General features: G+C 46.3%; 1 non-coding gene across 1 annotated transcript; it reads left to right on the forward strand.

Moving 5' to 3' along the window:
- Nucleotides 1-73, forward strand: TRNAP-CGG (transfer RNA proline (anticodon CGG)). The gene has a single exon. It is a non-coding gene; the product is annotated as a tRNA-Pro (tRNA).
- Nucleotides 74-16,647: the final 16,574 nt, after the last annotated feature.

A 16,647-nucleotide genomic window follows, 5' to 3' on the forward strand; every position in this document is an offset into this window, starting at 1 on the left:
GCCGATGTAGCTCAGTTGGAAGAGCACCGGACGCGGTATTCGGAGGTCGTTGGTTCGGATCCCACCATCGGCACGTTGTTTTTTCTTCTACTTTGTGTTTAATTATCTTTCCCCTAAACAGATTACATTACTAATTTCTGTGATTATCTAAGCAAACATTAAAAAAAAACATAAAAGTGCCATTCCCAACGCTTTCCTTGGCCTCGCCGACTGTTGGCTTCTTTCATTCATATATATATATATATATATATATATATATATATATATATATATATATATATATATATATATATATATATATATATATATATATATATATATATATATATATATATCGGGTGTTTCTTTAACTGTGTACAGATAATTATTTTGAACCTTGAGAGTGATACGTCAGGGAGGTCTGCGGAGAAGGATTTTACAGCAAGGCGAATATTATATACCTGAAAGAGTTCAGTGACTACGCAATAAACAACTACAATTAACTCATGAAATTATTTTTATTTTAGGAGCCACCATCATATTAAGATAATGAAGGCCGTCAACATAAAAGCTGAGTCCAGGTTCTAATTTTCTTATTATTTTTTTTTTTGTCGGTGATGCGGTTCAAAATGTGTAACTTCAAAAATGTGCATCTTTTAGTTCGCAAGGCATCTTTCCCGCAGTTCGCATCCTTTAGATGGCGCCGCTTTGTGTGTTTTATGTCATAGAAGCAGCGAGCGTGATTTGCGCGACAACCCTAGCGAAAAAAAGCCCTATGAGTCACAATAACCTCGTATTGATTTCTCATACTAAACTCATACAAAACTCGTATAAATCTCACATATTCTCGTAAAAATATCGTTCAACGTATGAGAAATATATGAGATTGTGAGACTTGTATGAGGTTATTGTCACTCATACTGTTTTTTCGCTAGGGATATACCATGCCCAGCTTACATAAGGGCAAAACTTTTAGCTCACACATCCATCATCAGACCCAAACTTGCATATGCATGCACTGTCTGGGACCCTTACAAAAAACATAACACAGAGGCACTGGAAATGATCCAGCGCAAATCTGTACGATTCATCTTTAATAAATATCGTTCTACCGGCTCTCCAACCACTCTTATGGCACAACACAATATACAGACATTGCAAACACGAAGAAAAGTTCAACGATTGAAACTTCTTTTCTTGCTCAAAAATAACAAACTCTCTATTAGTCGTGATTTATTTCTTAAGCCACTCACAACGCGACTAGCACGGAATCGTCACACGGAATCTTTAACACAGTACAACGCTAGAATCAAAGCTTTAAATACTCTTTTTTCCCCACACAGTAACTCAGTGGAATTAACTCCCGCCTGAGCTCGCAAACAGTATCGATGCCATTGACGAAATGCCTATTGATAATTGCTGAGTAGCGTTTCCTTGCTTTTTTTTTCTTTTTTTTTCTATGTCCTATTACTCATATGTTTTCTGCGGTGTATTTGCCGCGTTTCTTTTATGCTTTTTTTTTTCCTTCTGCTTGGACCCATCTCAGGGTCTGCAGTATTGTATAAGTAAATAAATAAATAAATAAAAAAATTCGAGGACACTTTGGCGACTAAAGTGATGAAAGGCGAAAGCCTGAGTGCTGCATTCTGCTACGCGACTGTTGCGCATGTAGCGATGAATGCTGCTACGAGTAAAGCGAGCGACTACTCTTTCACATTCTGCGAGTGCATTTATTCAGTGAATTCTGCTTGGCAGCGACGAGATCGCGCTCCTTGTATCTTCGCAGTTGTTCTACGTTTGCTGTTGTGTGGTTTCACCGGGTGCGAGACATGAATTAGTAATTAACAAATTAATTACACAACAGACACTAATTAATAAATAATTAACTAGTCATTAATAGGTAACCAAATAGTGATCTGTAATTAGTAATACGTAGTTAACATTTATTAGTCATTAATTATCAATTCGTAATTAATTTCTTAATTAGCCATTACTTAGGGTTGATCATTGATTGGCATATGGCTATAAAAGGCACAGATTCGCGCATACTGTGGTGGTGCTCTGTGATTGGTCGAGATCTCCATGACGTCATCCCGTCTCGACCAAGCAGAGCCGCAGCAAGAGCGTGACACTTTTGCTGACGACAACGATGAGGCAATAAAGGCTTTCGCCCTAACAAATAAATAAATAATGTCCGCCTTGCTGTACAATATATTTGCACAAACAGCATTGACGTATCTCTCGCAGGGTTTAAAATAACGATCTGTAAACAGTTAAAAAATCATCCTAGATGTGTACACATATACGCAAGTGCTGCCGGCAGCGAAATGTTACTGGACGCGAGTGTACGGAATTTTTTTATTTCTGCGCGGTCACGTTATCCAGTCGCCTGAAATGAGTCATTGTGTAAAAGGACGTGCAGGCTCAACCTGCTCGTAACGATGCAGACGACTGAGTCTAAAAGCAGAGCTAAATAAATTATTTTCTGAAAGCACGGGTTCCGTAAACTTTTGCTGTCGATAGCACGTACAATCACGAAAAAAGTTGATTGAGTGCAGGCCACGGAAAAAAAAAAAAAATGTTAGAGGACTGCAGAACCTGCACTGGAGACGTGCGAAAGCCTGATCGTTGCTGCTGCACACGGTACTTCGCGCTTTTGCTAGAAAGACCAGGGCTGGTGCCACACAGTGGAAATTTTCTGTCCGGTGGCTGCGTTTGGATGGAGGCGAAACGAAGAGGCGTCTCTGTGCAGTGCGATGTCAATGCACATTGAAGATCCACAGGTGGTCGGAATTACCCCGCAGCCCTCCACTACGGCTCCTCTTTTCCTCTTTCTACTTTCTCTCCCACCTTCCTCCCTTCCCTTACTGCTCGGTTCGGGTATCCAGAGAAACAAGTGTGACAGATACTGCGCCTTCCCTTTTATGCAACCAATTGTTAAGTCAGAAACGCATCCACATCCGGTTAGCATGTCGTCACACCCATTGGACATCGACATTTGTCTTACGGCTAATGTCGACGTGTTTGATTTTACATTTACATTTTTGGCTGTAATGAATTAACTAATCATCCTATCGACATAAATTTTTTCTGAGGCATCCTCATATCATCCTCTATTGATCACAATCATTCGTTTGATCCTAACTTTTCTGAAAACTAGACAACGGCTGCGGACACGTTTTCCGACCACGACCTTGCCGACATAGCCTAGTAAGGCTTTCGCCGTAATAAAAATTAGTGTGACACATGATCCCCGTCTTACAAGGATACATGACGAGAAAACTGCTTGCGGTCCTCTCTAATTACACACCTGCTCAGTCGTAAGATACCGCTTCCTCTAAAAGACCACCCGACATACACAGGAGGAGGATAAACATTTATTTGACGAGGAAGAAGTCAGGCATAAACCCTGATCATTCCCAGGCCATGCTATCGGGCCTTACTTGGCCTACAAAAAGTCAGGGTGTCAAATCGCACCTATATCGTGAAATTGTTCAAGCAAAATCAATTACTTTGGAAAAATAAATCAGTTTAGACGTATGGTGGCCCATTTCGTGTTTCATACACTTTAATACCACGCGTGACGTCACGTTTACCGTGAACGCGTTGTGGATTCTAGCTGCGATCAAGCGGCTGTGACGTCATAACCCATCCGTGAATCAGATTTTTTTGCTCACACCCAACGCCGACGACGCCGGATTTTGTGAGATGCAAGCTACTTAACGCTTTCACATTAAAAAAAAAAAAAAAAAAAAAAAAAAAAAAACAATCTGCGTGGACAGGCAAATCAGGTCAATATAAAGCGTGAAAGAATAGGGCATGCGTGCTCTAGCTGCACAATTGTCCTTTCATATAAGCACATGATTACATGACAGTGATAGATAGAATAGATAGATTCCGAATATAGTCCTAAGCATTCAAACTCGAACAGATATGTACTTATACATGTCTAATAAAATATGATCGTTCACGATTATGTTTGGTCACATGCCACCACCAACTTCATCCGCCCGCGGCAGCGGCTGCGATGTCAGCACAGTTAAATAACTTCAGGTACCTCAGGTGGTCGAAGTGAAGTGATCCGGAGCCCTCCATTACGGCGTTCCTCATGGGCCATTAAACATCATAAATCAAAACCGGACATGAGGCACTCAGTTGTCCTCTGTCAGCTCACTGTGGTTACCCAACAGCATGTGCACTCACATCCATGCACTCAAAACAACTCACAACAACAGCTCACATCCCTTCACAACTTGCTCACGTCCACTCGCAACCACTCAACTCACACTCACATTTACGTCCACTAACCACACACGCTCAGGCTCATTTACACCCACAGCCACTCACTCACACTCACATTCACAACCATTTAATCACACTCGCTAATGTCCACTTAAGCTCGATCACTACCATCCGCTAGCACTCGCACTCCTTCCGCTCACACTCGCATCCATTCACTTGCACTCACTCTCATGACCAGCTACACTCAAGTGTACTCACTCACACTCACGACTACACACCACAATACCCACACAGGAGTGATTGCGCCGACCTATGGCCGTCACAGAATATCTACACCGTGTTTACAAACAAAGGGGGCGCTCGCGGCGCCGCAGCCGACTGGGGGTGAAAAATAGGGTCAGCGTCCATAGGAATACATGGAACCGAAATATTCCAAAGCAGTTTTCTCATTTCATAGGGCATCTGTGATGTTATTCGGTATAAAGCAACTATGAACATCCTAGAATAGATCGTCAAATTATGAAATCTCATTACCGAGGCGAAGTATTTTTAAAATACCGCGAAACATGTTAGGGTGCGAGTTGGGAGGGCGACCCGTAGAAATACATGTAAACACAGCTTACCGGAATATTTTTCTCATTTCGCAGAGCATCAGAAGTGATGGCCGGTCGGTAAACGTTGACCAGCGCTTTGAAGAAGTGTGTGATAAAGTATGGCGCGTCATTACGGAGGCAGTCTGCTTTTAAAACTCCCCGAATAACCTGTGTTATGAATCCCGACACCGCCAAAAGGCAAGCAGGGTGTAGCGAATCGCGCAGTTTTGCTTACAGTTTGATATGCTGCCGCATAGGGTAAATAAGCTTGATAATACTGTCGCTCCAGCGATACGTCCTAGACAGAATTACATTTAAAAAGCAGTTGTTAAACGCCATACAACAATATGGACCGAACGAGATTCGCGCATTGCAGCAGACGACAGCGCAGCTGGCGATACCCACCGCAGCCGCCTCCAGCTCCGGAGCGTCTGCTAGCGACAGCGCAGGTAATGCATATGCCCGTCTGCAACTGTGCGCGGCCAGTTTATCATGCTGTGAGCGGTGCCGCAAGTCGTAAGACTTGCATTACTTGCAAGAGAATGTAGTGTGTCATGCAACATGACGTCGGGAGTTGCACAAGACGTCCACCAAAAAATGAGAAGGGTTCAACGCTGCTGAACCCAGCAAAATGTAGCGGTAAGTTGTGTTTACATGTATTTCTATGGGTCGTTCTCTGTGTATTTATATGGGTCGATATTTAGCTTTAGATTATTTTCGACTGGATGGATGGGTGGATGGAAGATAGGAGCGTCGCCTTTGAAACGGGGTGGTAGCAGTTGTTATCACGCTCATTGCCCCCCCACCCCCCCCCCTCCCATATTTTAATTATTGCTTTAGATTGGTTGACTATACCATCATTCTATTTATTGAATTTTTGTTTCTACATTACTAACATAATGTCACTTTTCTGCTTTTAAGCCACCAATCTTCCAATTGTTTTTTGCTAGATTCCACCGCAGGCTCATTTACCCGGCCGCTGGTATCTCTAAACCCCAGAGCTTCAGGAAGAGTGACTGCGCCTGCATCTACTTCCGGATGGATACCATTACATTCGAGTATAATATTGTTGATTGTTTCTGTGGATTTACCACATACTGCACATGTGTCATCTCCATTGTTAAATTTCTTTTTGTAGCTGCGTGTTCTAAGGCACCCCAATCTAGCTTCAAAAAGTAGGACACTGCCTCTTGAGTTATCAAAGAAAGCTTCCTTCCTGATCTGCCTTTTCCAGTTTCGGTATAATTCCACACTGTTTCTTTTCCATAGAATTTATCCTCTGACGAGAAACTCTCAGAAAACAGCGACCCTTGCAGGCTGCTTATTGGTGTTTCGGAATGTATTGATGGTACGTCTTTGAGACGACGATGAAATTCAATTCCGGTTAAAACAAATATTTTGTGATGGTAGTCGGAATAAAATGGTCATGCTCGCCAGAATCCCCATTCAACTTTGTTCGTGGAGTACAAATACTTCAACGGGTTTGGTGCATAACTCCGAACACTCTACATCAACATTGCTCGCAACTAACATATTCAAGACTGTGTGCATCAAACACATACATACATGTCTTCTAATATATATTATACCAGATAAAATGGGGTTTACCTCTAAATGTTGCTGTCATTTCGCTTGCGTTGGACGAAGCCCGTGTATACCTCAAAGGCCGAATCGCTAGTATTGTTGTACACGAATTCTTTGCATCCGTTGCAGCTGAGCTCTGTCACGATGATTCAGTGGTTAGGGCGCTCTACTGAGGATCCCGAAGCCGTGGGTTCGATACAGGCTACGGCGGCCGCATGTGGATGGAGACGAAACGCAAGGCGCCTGTCTATACAAAGCGATGTCAGTGCACTGTGCACGCTAAAGAACCCCAGGTGGGTGAAATTATCCAGAGCCCTTCGCTATGGCGTCCTTTAAAGCCACTACCGCTTTAATATGCAGACCCTGCCTACCATACCATACCATACCATACCATACCATACCATACCATACCATACCATACCATACCATACCATACCATACCATACCATACCACACCACACCATACCATACCATACCATACCATACCATACCATACCATACCATACCATACCATACCATATCGTGCCATACCATAACATACCATACCATACAACACCATACCATACCATACCATACCACAACATACCATACTATACCATACCATAACTAATCATACCATACCATACAATACCATTCCATAACTATACCATACCGTACTATACCACACCATACCATACCATACCATACCACACCATACCATACCACACCATACCACACCATGCCACACCACACCACACCACACCATACCATACCATACCATACCATACCATACCATACCATACCATACCATACCATACCACACCATACCATACCATACCATACCATACCATACCATACCATACCATACCATACCATACCATACCACACCACACCATACCATACCATACCATACCATACCATACCATACCATACCATACCATACCATACCATACCACACCACACCATACCATACCATACCATACCATACCATACCATACCATACCATACCATACCATACCATACCATATCGTGCCATACCATAACATACCTTACCATACAATGCCGTACCATACCATACCACATCGTTGCAGCTGAATCGTTACCTTTTTGCCCCAATCGAAGTACCAGCAGTGGTGGCTCAGTTGGTAAGACGCTCGGCCGCTTTACCGGAGTACCCGGGTAATTGGTTCACAGGAAAGGAAATGCGCTGTATCTGTCACACTTTTTCTGCGGACGGCGCGATTTAGGTAGTCGCCGAGAAGTAATGCTTTTATGGCACCTTTCATTTCCAAGAAAACCTGATACCCGTTCCTACGTGTGTCCGATGTCAGTGAACTTTAAAGTATTGCTCGCTTCCTTGCCTTAAAGCCGGTTTTTTTTTTAAGAGCGCATGTCCTGCGCAAGAACCTTCAAAGACAAAGCGACACCCGCCACTTTGGGGGATGGTATGGAAAATGAGGGGGTGACAGCGGGACACGAGAAAAGGTTCTAATTTAGCGTAGGGTTTGGGACTGTTGGGCATTCGTCGAACTTCTGCCTCGTTCGAGTTCGTCGGTTTCACTCTATTGTGAGCGAACTGCGAGGTGGCGTATCATCACACGGTCTCTCCAGAAGCGTTGTTTATTCAGCCACGTGTCGACTGTTCTGGTCTTTGTTGTTAATGTAGACGGCGAGCGTGTTAGCTCGGCCTGTAGCGGCACGTTTTGGCACGCGTCACGGTTAGGCACTTTGCGGCACGCTCCACGTACGTGGCTGTGGCGCACAGGTTGTAATGAAGGTCGTTCTGTAATGGGTGTACTTTCCGTTAGGCACGAAATCCGTTCCACGATATACAGGGCTACGTATACTAAGATACCAACTCATTCCCGTTACGGCACCCGATCCGAGTTAATGGCAGTGTCCTACTGCCATTCCGCTTCGAGAATGGAGGAAACACTGCAGTGATAAAGACTGGCTTCGTTGCGTGATCTCAGAAACGCATTCAAAGTCCAGTCACTACTAATTCTGTGCCAAACGTACCAATTATTTTACACCATAATGTTTTCCTGTTCTAAAGTCATTACAGGCAAATGCAAGCCGGCATCGCAGCTGTGATGGGGCGAGGGTAAATAAGATAGGAAATACGAAAGAGCAAGGGCGGCAAAAATTTGGCCGACAATTTAGATACTCGCTAGTGTGAACTTTGAGCGAAGCTTTTGAGGTGTTGCTCATTTTTAAGAAAATTCTGGCGGGGTAGATTTTAAGTAAGGGAGTAATTATCCATTATAATGCACCCTAGTGCAGCCATACTCTTCAAATGAAGGCTGTACTACAGCTTTCACAGGAACCACTTGGCGAAAGGTAAATTCGTTCTGGTCCGAGGCTCAAACCGGAACAACCACCTGTTCGGGGAAGTCGCTCTATAAATTGAGCTGGCCAAGATGGCTGGAAGATCAGATGAGGGGAACGAATTCATTGTTGGCCCAGTGTTTAGGGTATATCCCCAAATTAGAGTAGATTTGTAAATGATGACGTATTTTAACCATAGACAATGGTATAAACACGTAAAGTATGGCGGAGGCCTCCGTCTTGACATCGGTAGAACATCTCTGTTCGTCCAGGGTGTATATCGTTGCGGCGCCGCCGTTGCAGTTGGAAAAGTGAAGACACCATAGGCGCTCTCTCGCCCTATTCTCCTTCATATTCTTTCTTGCACTCTTACCTCACCCGCCCTCATTCCCTCCTCTACCATATTCCTATACCTTCACTTCGCCCTCCTCTTATTTTTCTCATGCTGCTGCTATATGATGATGATAAAAACGCTTATTGAACGAGGTTGGCACTTTGGCCTAAGTGCTGCCATATAAAATCCTCCTTCGCTTAACTCCTCGCTTGCTGTCTTCGGTTTGGCGTACTTTCATCCTCCGCTGTGCTCCTACTTATCCCCACCCGTTACGCCATCGTACAGGCCCACGCCGCTCAATCCATGCACTGACGCCAAGAGCCCCGCTCTAAAAATATAGGTGGGATCCAACACGGGATCTAACACGGCCAAACCTAGTTTGATCTCGAATCGGTATCATCCTACAAATACCTTGGCATTAACATATCTTATAATCTGAAATTTTCACATCAAGCACATCACTTCGAAGGCTAACCGCACGCTTGGTTATGCCCACAGAAATTTCTCTTCATCGCCACCTTCATTGAAAATGTTATTGTACACCACACTTATCCGTCCGTAACTCGAGTATGCATCCTCCATCTGGGACCCCGGTAATGTCAGATTAGTAAATGAACTGGAGTCTCCGCAGAATCAAAGCGCCGTTTCATAGTTGGAAGTTATCATCGGGCAGCAAGTGGTACGCGTGTGAAATCTAACCTCAAGCTACAATTACTATCTACTTGCCTTAAACTTTCACGCATTTGTCTTTTCCACAAATTATATTCCACAAAGTGCAGTTGAAGGTTACCTGTATAAAATAGCCATCTTTAATCTCGCCTAGCGTCGACCACTTTCAAAAAGTTGCTGTTCCCCACTGCAGGACAATGGCCTGCTCTAATTCCTTCCTTCCTAAAACGTGTAATGACTGGAACTATCGTTCACAGGTAGTTACTTGCATAATCGACCGGGCGCGTTTCACAGCAACATTAATCGCACTGTTGGAATCTGATTAATACCAAGTTGTTTCACGAATTTATTTTGGATGTTTTTGTTGGGTTGCTTTTTATTCACTATTGTATACCTGTATTCTCTTTTGTTGAATTTCGTTTTGAGCTTTTTCAACAGCATCTCTTTGTGTCACGCTTCCTCTTGTACTTGATTTTGTGTTGTTTCACTGCTCCACCTCCTTTGTAACCTAAAAGTCCTGAGGGTACAATAAAAAAAAAGAAACGATTACGCTTTCTTAACATGATTTCGAAATGACTCAGCAGCAGTGTATTTATAATGTACTCGTCAATAGCTATCCAACGATATACTGCACTATGTGCCACATTTCAATGTGAATTATGTGCAGAAATTAATGTCGATATTTAATCAGCTAAATTATCAGATTCTACCCGCTTTCGCCTGTAGCTATCCGATGTATTACCTTATCATTTAGAGACGCCCGGCTCGCCGGCAGTCGGGTTCACCCAAGTCTATGAGGCTCTGGTCCACCATGGTACTTTATTATTTCAATCTTAAGGCTCCCTAGTATATGAGGCTCTGGTCCACCATGGTACTTTATTATTTCAATCTTATCTTTCCCCGTTGTCTCACTGCATGGTTGAGGTGTCTACTAAGAATGCGACAATCACAGAGCATTTTCTATAAACCAATTTACGTTTTTAATGCGCTTAAGCATGTGGCTATATTTGAGGACTTGCGTGCGTGGCTTCTGCTGCAGCGGCGTATCAGCTGCGTCGGTGATGTGGCCATCTGGCGTTCGTCCTTTCTGCCGTGCCGAGCGGTTGTTACGGGCTGATGCGCGTTCCCACTCTTCTATCTTGCGTTGGATATTGGCTTCCGCAACCTTGTCGAAAACTGGCGTTTTCGCCTGCGGAATGAAGACGATACGCATTCCATCCAGGTCGTACCCCGTCAAGGTCGTCATGATTTGCAGCAGACTTCGCCCGCGGAGCCGCGGCGGGCAGCTGAGTCGGGCCTATCTGTTAGACTTAGCTACTCGCTCGATCCGCTTGAACTTGAAATCCTCGTTGGATTTGAGAAAATGGTCCCACCTGAGAAACGGTGGTCTCGTTGTTCTGAAGCGACCGGGAACAAGTCTTGATGCTTTTGAAGCGCTTTGGAAATCCTTATTCGGGAATGGAGCATAAATTCGGCGGAGCCGATGTAACACACGACCGTCCTTTCATCTCTTGTGTTCCGTGGTCAGCTCACGGCAATTCTCTTTTAAGCACACAGTTGTATAGACTGTAGGAGTGTTGAACTCTTTATTTCGCTCAAAAACAGGGGACCAATAAAAAGACCGGTTGCGCTGGCTTAGAGTATAGTCGGCGGAGCTTCCACCATCGCTGGATAAGCCGGCGTTACGCAGGAGAGACTCCCTTGTTTCTTGGGTGTTTGAACTGTGTTGTGGTGAGTACAAGTCCACATCATATGTATGAGAGTGAACGGAGTTGAGCAGTTTCGACATGAGAATTATATGTTGCTGAAAGATCTTACTTTGTAAGAGCAGGTGTGGAAAGCTACCAGTTTGTAGTTTTAGCCCTAAGACGGCATCGAGTCTTGTTAGATCGCGGTATGCAGGAGCATATGCGCATCTTCCGAGTTGTTGTTGGGACTGTACGAAGAAGGAAAAGAAAATGCACGGGCCTGGTACTGGCTCTGCAGCTGAGCCACCTCCGCTGATTGATTTATAGGAAGGGAAAGACACGGTAACTGTCTCACTTGTTTCCTGTGGACACCTGAACCACGCCGTAGGGGAAGGGAGGAAGGTGGGAGCGAAAGTGGAAAGCGAGAAAGAGGAGCCATAGTGGAGGGCTGCGGAGTAATTTCTACCACCTGGGGGATCTTTAACGTGCGCTGACATCGCACAGCACACGGACGCCTCTTCGTTTCGCCTCCATCGAAACGCAGCCGCCGAGGTCGGGTTCGAACCCGGACACCTCCGCTGTTGGTTGGTTCATAGGAAGGGAAAGGCGCAGTATCTGTCACACTTGCTCTGTGGACACCTGAACCGCGCCGTAAGGGAAGGGATGAAGGTGGGAGTGAAAGTGGATAGAGAGAAAGGGGGGCCGTAGTGGAGGGCTACGGAGTAATTTCGACCACCTGGGGATCTTTAACGTGCGCTGACATCGCACAGCACACGGACGCCACTTCGTTTCGCCTCCATCGAAACGCAGCCGCCGAGGCCGGGATTCGATCCCGGGAGCTCCGGCACAGTAGTCGGGCGTCTTACCACTGCACCACCCCGGCGGGGCCCTCCGCTGTCTCGTGCGCAGAGAAGATAAAATAGAGGAGAAAGAGAAATAAGAGGGATAGAAAAACGCGCGTCGAGACAGCTCACCACCGAAGCGGTGGCGGGTGCAACGACGGCCTACAACACATACAAATCCGGTGGCAGGCTAGCCCACACCGCAAGCGGCGGTGACCTACCAGTCCCGTATGGCTAGGAGCAGCCACCCAACGCTTCCCTCTCTTCCGAGTCGGTAGTGCTGGAGGATGACCTTGTAAGTGGTGAGTAGAGGGGCTAAATCATGGGGAGCAGGGCGGCCGATCATACACTCGGCTCGTCATCTGAGATATTGGGCGAGAGTGTGCGCCTGGGCGTTTCCGATGAGCGACTCATGAGCTGAAGCTTAAAGTAGTAGGCGAGGGGTGGAAGAAAGGGGAGTAGAAAGTACAATGCGTAACGCCTTTCAAGAGATACGGTCGGCATCTTAGTTGTGGATAGCCTGTTGGGAGTCACGGAGGACGATTTTGGTTTTAGGGTCGGCTAGCCTAGTACAATGACAACCTCCACTGCTGCGGTGACTGTTTCTGCATTGCAAATGCTGCAGGCTGTGGACCAGCTGCGGTGGGGGGTAAGAGCTAGTGTCATCGTCATTCCACATTGGAGATATCTGTTGCAGAAAGCTCCTGCTGTATAAGAGCAGGTGTGGAAAGCTACAAGCTTGTAGTTTTCGCCTTAGGACGGCATCGCGTCTTGTCAGATCGCAGTGTGCAGGAGAATATGCGCATCTTTCGAGGGGTGGTAATATGCCGCTCGGTAATATGTCTCTGTATGGCTCGGTCAACATGTTTGAGCGAGAGCCGCTCGTGTTGGGTGGGGAGGGTTGCTTTGATCAGTTCGCTCACAGTACTAGAGATTCCAAGAGCCATGAGCTTATGAGTAGCTGTGGACATGGGAAGACCCAAGGCCGTCTTACATGCTTTTAGAAGTGACGCTTCGAACCGCTCGCTTTCGGGACGAGTTAGACGTAGGTAGGGTGCGGAATGGGTGGTGCAGGAGCAGATTAAGGCTTGAATGAGGCGCAAGGGGTTGTACTCTTGCATTACATGGTGCTGGTTGGAGACTCGGTTAAGGAGGCGCCCAGTTTGTACCACCGACTGGTCGATGCGTTGGAGCGTAGTGTTGTTAAGACCACAAGGTGTTGCTGTCGTTGGCCTGTAGGTGTAGGCCTAATATCCTGATGTGATCTATACGAGGGATGGGATTGCCTTGCAGTTGAAGGTTGATCTCAGGAAGTATACGTTTGAAGGGCGTAGTCCCGGCGACGGGATGATGATATATTCTGACTCTGTGGCCGAGGGGGTGATGACAATTGTGGTGGGGACAATCAATGGTGGTATGGAGAGTTCTATCTGGCCGTCACTGCCGTGTGTAATCCAAATAGTGAGATCGTCGGCACAAATGCTGTGATGTAGGTGGGGGATATCGGCTAGTAGCTTGGGCAGGCCTATCAGTGTAACGTTAAAGAGCATAGGCGAACGCACGGAGCCTTGCAGCATGCCACGGCGTCCCGGACAGATGATGGAAGTATCTTCCGTGCCTGCTTTAATTTGTACTGTGCGGTAGGTGAGGAAGACTCCGACGTACGCGTACGTGCGATGTCTGACGCCGACAGTCTGAAGTTGTTGAAGAATCGCTACATAGAGGACGTTGTCGAAGGCCTTATTGGCAACATCGAGGACGACGATCACTTACGGGTAAAGTGTGCGACTCATAACTACCTGGTGACGGAGAAGAAGCATAAGGTCTGGGGTCGCTAAATGAGGGCGGAAGCCGAACATTATGTCTGGTAGAGGATAGTTGGCTTCGATGTATCGTAAGAGTCTGGTCCGGATAACGTGTTCTATCAGCCCCCAACGCAGGATATGAGAGAGACAGGACGGAGGTCGGCCAAGGTTTGTGGTTTGCACGGCTGGAAATGAGGACTAGATTGGCGCATTTCCACTCCTGAGGGATGGTACCGCTGGCGTAACATTCTTGAAGGTAGTCGGTAAGAGCACGAATGAATGCGTCGTCTAGATTCCTAAGAATTTTATTTGAAATGCGGTCAGGACCGACCACCGAGGTACTCTTGAGGCGATTGAGTTCTGCTCAGACCTCAGCAATAGTGATTGGAGCGTCTAGGCCGGGGTTGTCCGGTCCCCGACAGAAGAGAAGGAGTTAGTGGCCGGGTCGAGGCGAATGCAAGTATTTATAAGCTCTTGTTTGAGTTCGTCTGGTGTGCACCTTTCCTTTCCTGTTAGGTATCATTAAGGCTGTGTATGCCCATATTTGGAATGCGTGCAAAAATGTGACACCTTCTGGAACAAAATTATGAGCCATTAAAGGCATTCACCTTAATACTGTTTTCCCATCTTACATTGGTTAGAGCCTCATCGAACTTATCGCTTTCAATGCTGCAAGCTCGAGACCGTCCTTTAAATACTTCCTTTGCGACGCTGCCGGCAGCGGTCTGGGCTCAGATCGATCTTCTGATGACTGCTTACTGGGCATGATTTCGAGTGGGCCCGTAAGCACGTAGCGAGATTGCAACATCTCGTTAGAACTTGTTCGAAAATGCCAGATATAAGCTCTATTTATTACAGCTCCACAAATTCACAATGAGAAGCCCTTCTCGTTTACAGATCCGATCTCTCATGATGACGCTCATGTTCCATGCTTACTCAAGGTGCTATTGCGTGTTATTTATTCCAATGCTTGGTCTCGATATTTTTGTTCCTCTCTGATAGACGGCGCCGTGTAATTCGAAATAAAGTCCTTCGGCAACAAGCTCCGAACAAGAGCACGATTGATTGGCAGGCCGAGCCGGCAGGAACCGTAACTCCACACCAGAAAGCGAAAAAAAAAAGAAAAAAAAAAGAAACCATCGGCAGAAGCGATAAAACTTACAGATGCCACTGCGATGTCTTTCAAATACGCGTCTTGCGATCACCAGACAGGGGCCCATATATCCTCCGGTCGAGAGATTCGATCGCGACACAGGTGCTTGTAAAGTAGAGATATATGCGGTGGCTTTGAATTGCAAACAACGATGCCTAAGGGACTTGGAGCTGCGCTGGTGTGTAGCTAGTTAACTGCAAACATCCAGCTGCTCGAATCGATTCCGACTTTGTGTTCGCATTTCAATTGGCCGTAGCTAATTCGGGGCCTGCATGCGCGTCAGAGGCGGGCTGCTCGCTGGTCAATGCTGCCAGAGTCCGGCTTGTGGCGTTTACGGCGGCCACTTGCACTCTCTAATGGTCTCCACAAGGTCGGATACCCGTACACGCTGACGCGTGCCGTTCGAATAACAAACACAAACGGCTGGTACCTGTTCCGCGCATACGTGACGCGTGCACGCTCGTCTACCGACGTGCAAACTCGCTTCCCATGTTTCTTTCTTTTAGTTCACATTTACTTCTCCTCTCCAATTCTGTCCGTACTCTTTGCCAGGTTGTCGTTCATGGTGACCTCCGATGGCTATTGAAGTTTATCCAACAGGACTGGAGCCCAAAAGCCGTCAAGGAGAGGGTAGTTGGAACACTGTTGCGCCTGGATCTCGGAACACTGGGTCTAAGCATCGAATAAATAGACGTCACGGGCTTGATAGTTAAATTGAAAGACTGCACTCGCTGTCCACTGACTTCGATAGAACTTGCTGTTGTTGTTGTGGCTGTAGGAAGAAGGAAAAGAAAATGCACGGGCCTGCTACTGGCTCCGTAGCTGAGACACCTCAGCTGCCTCGTGCGGACAGAAGAGCAAATAGAGAAGAAAGGAAAAAGAAGAGGGAGAGAAAGACGCGCGCCGCAACAACAGCCGTCGTCCACCACCTAAGCGGTGGCGGGTGCAATGACGGCCTATAACAGATAAAAATTCGGTGGCAGGCTAGCCCCCGCCGCAAGCGGCGGTGACCTACCTGTCCCAGCCCCATCAGGGGAGTACCAGGACAACCTCTTGCGGGACGCATATGTGTCTTGCAGGAAACGCGGGAAATATTCCAGCCCCTGCGTGAGACCCCTGAGGGCCACATCAAAATATCTCAATTATACCTCCAACGCTATACAAACCATATGCGACAAGTTCGGCGCGTGCTGCCTTCTCGTCTTGTGTCCAGGGCGTTGAAAAGGAAAATGCTTCTCTACTAAACCTCCTGGCAAGTACCGCAAAAGGAAGCGGATACATAAATCTACTTCGAGGTATACCATAGCACCATCTTCGGGAAAAGGCTTTGGGTATAGTGGGACAAAAGGTGCGATATGCGTTCTTTAACAGCGCAACATATTTACAGCTACGGCAAGACTGATATGCGTTCTAATAAGTGATCTATGTGCTTGTGCGCCTAATAAGCACTG

Source organism: Amblyomma maculatum, chromosome 9 (assembly GCF_055883805.1).
Source record: "Amblyomma maculatum isolate TAMU_Amacu chromosome 9, ASM5588380v1, whole genome shotgun sequence".
NCBI lineage: Eukaryota > Metazoa > Arthropoda > Arachnida > Ixodida > Ixodidae > Amblyomma > Amblyomma maculatum.